The 6,388-nt window shown below is 47.1% G+C and overlaps 1 long non-coding RNA gene across 1 annotated transcript; it reads right to left on the bottom strand.

Annotated features, from left to right (window-relative positions):
• Positions 1-1,737: 1,737 nt before the first annotated feature.
• Positions 1,738-3,965, bottom strand: LOC143016917 (uncharacterized). Its single transcript, XR_012965563.1, has 3 exons — positions 3,556-3,965; positions 2,273-2,397; positions 1,738-1,846 (listed from the first exon to the last, which is right to left on the bottom strand). It is a non-coding gene; the product is annotated as an uncharacterized LOC143016917 (long non-coding RNA).
• Positions 3,966-6,388: the final 2,423 nt, after the last annotated feature.

Here is a 6,388-nt window from a genome sequence, read left to right as displayed (position 1 = left end):
AGTCTGATTTTTCAAAAGACCTTGGCTCAAGACAAACTTTCAGAGGAGCAATGTGGGAATAATGAAGGTCCAGCTTTGTGATTAAGTCTACAATGCTGGAAATAAGCACAATTTGAAGCTTGTGTGCTTTCTTTCTGCTATAAGTTCCAGAACTACAGCTAAATATACTGGGTAAAACCGGACCCCACACGTTCTGAAGACACATTTACCGCATTAGATGAGAATATGTGCGATGCTATGGATTCTGTTGAAAACCTCAAACGTTCATCAGCGCAGAGGTGCACCTCTAAAAACACCAGCAAATATGCTGAGGTTGAATTCCAGTCCAGAGTTTTAAACGTGGCTCATTTACAATTAAAAAAAAAAACAAGAAGAAAAAAAAGAATGTTGACATGTGAGGAGAAACCCTCGTGCCTCCAGTCGGGAGGTGGGACCAGATGTCAAACCCTGCAGACATCTGTAAACCCAACCACTTACAGCAGCCATAGCTCCTGCTCCCTGCCATCATAAAACCACTTTGACTCTTAATTAGCTCAAGGGCTATTGACTCCAGTCCAACCACAAATAAACGACTGGCTCACCAAGGTGCTCTTATTAAACACATTCCACAACGGACTGCTGTGTATGGTTAACCTCAGAGACAGGGGCCCCCGCAGACAATACTGCAAGTATACTGTACTGTGTGAGTGAGCGCGCTTTGATCTGCAGTCAAAACTAAATGAAAGCTGGTGATATTATGATCTGTGCAGATGACATCTTTGCTGTCTGTGCTGAGCGGTTCAGAGGAGCAGCTGGATTTGGGATGCGTGCCGACTACTGAGGAACAACACAGATATTAGAATATGCATGTTGACCAGATCTTTATCAAAGCAGATATCAATCTGTACAAGCATGTAGACATGTTCTAACAAGTGTGCAACCCAGACCAATCACATTTGCAACACTGTGTTAAGTGGGTTCAATAGGCTCGGGACAAAGCTACGTTATCTTCCTCTATACTGTAGGGCTGCACACATTGAGCTCTAATTCATTAACGCATTTATGTCGGTTAAAGACACAAGTTCTGTTGACCAGGACAGAAATTGGCGTGCTAACAACTTGGCATTGTCTTCTATTTGAAACCTGATTTAAGTAAATAACAGGAGTTTTAACGTTTGCAAGAAGGGAAGAACTAAAGCAACACATCATCAGAAGTCAATGTCAGAGATGACCAATCAAAAGAGATTCAGCATTAGCACAGATGGTGATGTATTTGTCTAGGATATATTAAACAGCCCACTGCCACAGTTTAGGAAGATTGCCTGTCCACATCCAAGAAAACCAATCAAATGTAATACTTCCAAATCCTCTGGCACGTCGATGCGGTTCCATAAGTGCCAGTTTGCAATCAGAAAAAAAGTTGGGTCGTAAAAATGTGAAATAAGATTCCCGCCATTGTTGAGGTCACTGGGTTTGAGATGACATTAGGAGTCCTACGTTTACACACAAACTGGTTCAGCAGCTGAAATGTAGCAGCACCAGCACTGTTTAACTGTTAAAGTAAAGGGTTAATCTCACTGACAACAAACACTCCAGCTGGACATGTGTGACACATGTTCGTGATGGACAAAACAGTGCAGAACTCTTGCTTCAGCTGTGTGTGTGTGTGTGTGTGTGTGTGTACATTATGTGTGTGAGCAGTGAGCGTCAGTGTCCAGCAGCAGCAGAGTGTGAAATATCAGATCCTGTTCTTCCTCAGTGAGCCTCTGATTAAATCACAGTGTTTGGTGGGACTGTCTGATAGCTTTAAGGACAATGTCCTCTGTTGTCCTCGGGCTGTTTGTGTCTCTCTTCATGTCTCTGTATCCTGGAATGAAAGCACACGTTTCACATCGACTTTAGTTATCACTGTTCATTCTGGTGTCGGGATAAAAGGGAGACACACACACACACACACACATACACACACACACACACACACACACACACACACACACACACACACACACACACACACACACACACATTTTGTTTCAGGGCTGCGATTGCTTAACATGTGTACATCTAACATGCCCATATTTGGTCATATGTGCATGTTAGAGCAGTGGAATCATTTAGTCTCACTCCGTCTGATACACAGTGTGTGTAATGGAAACACACCACAGCCATTGATTTAAAGAAAGCAAGACGTTGGATATTTGACTGATCTGTCATCTCCACCTCCAGCGTGTGTGTGTGTGTGTGTGTGTGTGTGTGTGTGTGTGTGTGTGTGTGTGTGAGTGAGTGTGTTTACCTCAGCTCTCCTCTCTCAGTGCCACTCCTCCAGCCTGCCAGCCATCCATCATCCTCCCATCATCTCCAACCTCAGGTCTGTCTGAGCGGCAGGCTCAGTCGCTCCATCAGTGTCAGAAGCACAATCTATAGGATAACACACGTCCTCTGCTGTCATATCAACTCCTGCCATTGTGTGTGTGTATATGAATGGGAAGAAACATGCGTCTGCTTCCTTGACGGGTTTATTTATTTAGGTGAAATTGAGCGGCTCATGTTTTCCTGCTGGTGTGGAATCATGGTAGCAGATCGTTCTCTAGGCTCTGATAGTAACATCACATGAACATAAACATTCTATAAGGTTCTCCCTCCACAGCCAGAGGCAAATAAAGAAGTGTCTCTTTAATCATGCAGCTACAGACCCTGTGTGTAAACTCAGCACTACAGAGCAGATAAGTATGAGCAGTGTGTTTATAATGAAACCACATGAGGTAAGCTAATGTACTGGAACTGTGTGTGTCTGATGTGTAGATTCATGTGAAGCAACATTTGATTTGATTTTCTCTGGCTGTCTGGCATCAAACCCTCTGATTCTACAAACTGATGGTGTGTGTTGAGGATGGAATGAGAGAGTCCCGCAGGAGAGAGGGAGGGAGGGAGGGAGGGACGACACCACGTCCGCTATAGTTCTCTTTAAACCTAAACAGGGAAGACATCACAACTCTACATCGGTGGAAACACTCTTCTACCTATAGATCACTGTAGGATCTGTGTGATGTGTGAGAGGAGCTGTGCAGATTCATTAGGGTTTAAGACATTAAATGGTGTCCGTGAATCACAATGAGCTCAGGCTCCAATTAATGCAACAAACGTGTACACGTTACGATCACATATACCTACAGGGGTGAGCAAGCCCTTTGACAGGCTCAGAATTTATCAGTCGACCCTTGAGGGCAGCAGCAGGACCCAGCAGCTTCAAATGGAGTAGACTTCCAGAACATGAGAGAAACTAAACAAGATACGTGACAGAGAGGTCGGGGTCTTTGAGCAAGTAGCTCTGAGGTCGCTATGGCGACCGTAAATTACAGCTGTGCTCCTCAAGCTGCCGCAATGTGTGGCTCTGCGGGGCAAAACATACACTTCACCTGATCTACAGGCGGCAGATCTACAGGCTGCAGATCTACAGGCTGCAGATCTATAGGCTGCAGATCTCATTCCTGCTCATCACGTCTTCTCACCTCCGCACACACCTCCTTCCTCTCCGTCACTCATACTGCACCTTCTCCTCACCCTCTTGTCTTTCACCTTCGTTCTCTGGTTTCCATCTCTGGCCATCTTGCGGCTGATGCCCTCGCTCCATCCTGATGCCCTCGCTCCATCCTGATGCCCTCGCTCCCTCCTGATGCCCTCGCTCTATCCTGATGCCCTCGCTCCATCCTGATGCCCTCGCTCACACGCCGTTCACGTGTTCCCCTCTCTCCACTTCCCAGGCTCTCGTGTGCTTCGTCTCGTTCTTTGACCCTCACAGATGGACATTCATCCCATTTGTACTTTACTGATCAAAGTCTACTGGAATAAACCTCCAGAGAAACAGAGATTGTTTGCTGCTGTTGTTGGGGAGACGGTGGCTCTGTCAGCGAACCCAGAGGCTCGCCATGCCAACGAAGCCACGACAGAATGTAAATCCAACAGATACCTGTGCTTTAAACATAACGGGCCTGATGTGTGGGATCACAAACGCTGTGAGCTCAGAGAGAGCAGGGCTGAGGGCAGAGGAAAGGCTTAATATGGCATCATCTGTGTGTGTGTGTGTGTGTGTGTGTGGCAAGCAGTGAGTGGCTGCTCTATTATTGATTGGCTGCAGTTGGGAGAGGAGATGGGGAGCGACAGGAACAATTTTGACATTGACAAAAGACACGCACATGTACTCACAATATAGGAATGCACTGAAATGTATCACCGCTGTGTGTGTTGTGTGTGTGTGTGTGTGTCTGTGTACCAGGAAGTGTGTGTTTTTTGTTTGTGTGTGAGATCCACCAGCCCAGGGACCTTGATAGGCTAATAATAGACTTTGAACATGTGCCTGAAGAACACACACACACACACACACACACACACACACACACACGCGCGCACACACACGCACACAGGCTGGCACTCAGCAGTGAGATGCTGGTGCGTCTCCTTTAAGTTCCCCTGAAGCCTCTTATAGCTCCGTATAAGCTCTCTCTCTCTGTGTGTGTGTGTGTGTGTGTGTGTGTGAACTCCACTGTTAATGAGTGTAAACAGTCACTTATGCTTACTGCGCCGTATGATTTCATTTGTGCTTATGTGTGTATTTTAGCACTTCCACATCATCTGGAGTGTGCGCCATGCGGGCGATGATGTCATCCAGACGCTCACAGCCCTCGTTAGTGTGAGTGAGATGTATGCACGCTCTGCGTCGCTCTGTGTCGCTCTGTGGGCTCCTTAATGGATTATAAAAGCAGAACCGTTCGGGTCAATTTACATTAAAGTGATTTCCTGCAAATGTGGGATGTGGCATAGGGTGAGTGTGAGTGAGGAAGAGGAGCACAGGCAAATCTAGGCTCTGATTCAGGGAGGAGGAGGAGGAGGAGGAGGAGGAGGAAGCAGTGACCACATTCAGAATGAGCTTCACCATGTCTTCTCTGCCCGCCTGAGGCCATAGATTAGAACTCTACAGACGGGCTGGTGTTTGCCGCCTCAGTGTAGCCGATCCTCCGTGTGGACGCCTTCACCCAGACCGCAACACCAAACTGTGACAGTGTTGTGATGGATGCAGAGGTTTGATCTCCGCAGCCCCCCGGCTCCATGAAGCCACAGCTGCAGAGCTCACTGGCTTTGTTTACTGCCAGAACCAGGCAGGTATATAAATGCAAATACTGCATCCAACAGCTAGCACTCTGAAGTGAGCGTGTGTGTGTGTGTGTGCGTGCGCGCGCGCGTGCGTGCGTGCGTGCGTGCGTGCATGCATGTATGTGTGAGTGAGTGAGTGAGTGTTTGTGTGTGTGTGTGTGTGTGTGTTTGAGTGAGTGTGTGTGAGAGAGTGAGTGGATGAGTGAGTGTTGTGTGTGTGTGTGTGTGTGTGTGTGTGAGTGAGTGCATGAGTGAGTGTGTGTGTGTGTGTGCGTGATTAGGTGAGTGACTGAGTGTGTGTGTGTGAGTGTGTGTGTGTGTGTGTGTGTGCGTGTGTGTGTGTGTGTGTGTGTGTGTGTGCGTGTGTGTGTGTGTGTGTGTGTGTGTGTGTGTGTGTGTGTGTGTGTGAGTGAGTGAGTGAGTGAGTGAGTGAGTGAGTGAGTGAGTGAGTGAGTGAGTGTGTGAGTGTGTGTGTGTGTGGATCTGTAATCCAAACATTATGATAATTGAAGACCGAATTGTCTTTCCTCTCTCTTTAATGTACGTCTATATGGGGTCAGGTCCCTAAACTGAACCCTGGTTGACCTCATGGGCTGAGGAGGGAAGTGTTCAGTCATCAGCCCACATTTAAATTGTGTGCAGTTTTACTTTTAGCCTGTGTTAGAGAAAGCGTTGTGATTTGGCGGGGGCTTTATTAGCGTTTACAGAGGAAGAGGCGTCGGCGTTCACAGCCTCGTCTCACCGCTCTTTGATTCTCCCGTGTTCACCAACAGTCAGGATTACAGCGGATTGTGATTTCAGCTCATTTCCTTGTCAAACTTCCCCCTTAAACAAAGTGTGAAATGAATCATTAGTGACTTTAGCAGGATCTTCTCAGGAAGTCTGTGCCAGTTTACACTCACAGTTATTTCTGTCGCTGCGATGGCCAATTATATTCAAATTGGAGGTGTTTAGCATTTCTCTCTCTCCTGCGTTCCACCCAACAAATCTGCTGCAGATGAAGCCCAGAGACCAGGAACATCTAGAGACACGAACCCGGTGATCTCTCATACCAGCCAGGCAGAATTAAAGGCTGATCTGTGAGACTCAGAGCTGAGCTGAGGCTGAGCTTCTCTGTGTTCCGAGCCCGTCAGAGCCTTTGTATCAAATGGAACAAACGTTGTAATCACGTATAGAACGTATAGAAAGACCTTGATTCATGCTCAGTCTGACTCAGCTTCCTGTTGGAGCGTCGCTACAGTGTGTGTGTGTGTGTGTGTGT

This window comes from Genypterus blacodes, unplaced genomic scaffold (assembly GCF_046128005.1).
Source record: "Genypterus blacodes isolate CSIRO-AG114 ecotype Tasmania unplaced genomic scaffold, CSIRO-AGI_Gbla_v1 ptg000255l_1, whole genome shotgun sequence".
Lineage (NCBI taxonomy): Eukaryota > Metazoa > Chordata > Actinopteri > Ophidiiformes > Ophidiidae > Genypterus > Genypterus blacodes.
Note: the sequence above shows the minus strand (reverse complement) of the source record. Positions and strands in the feature narration are given on the sequence as shown.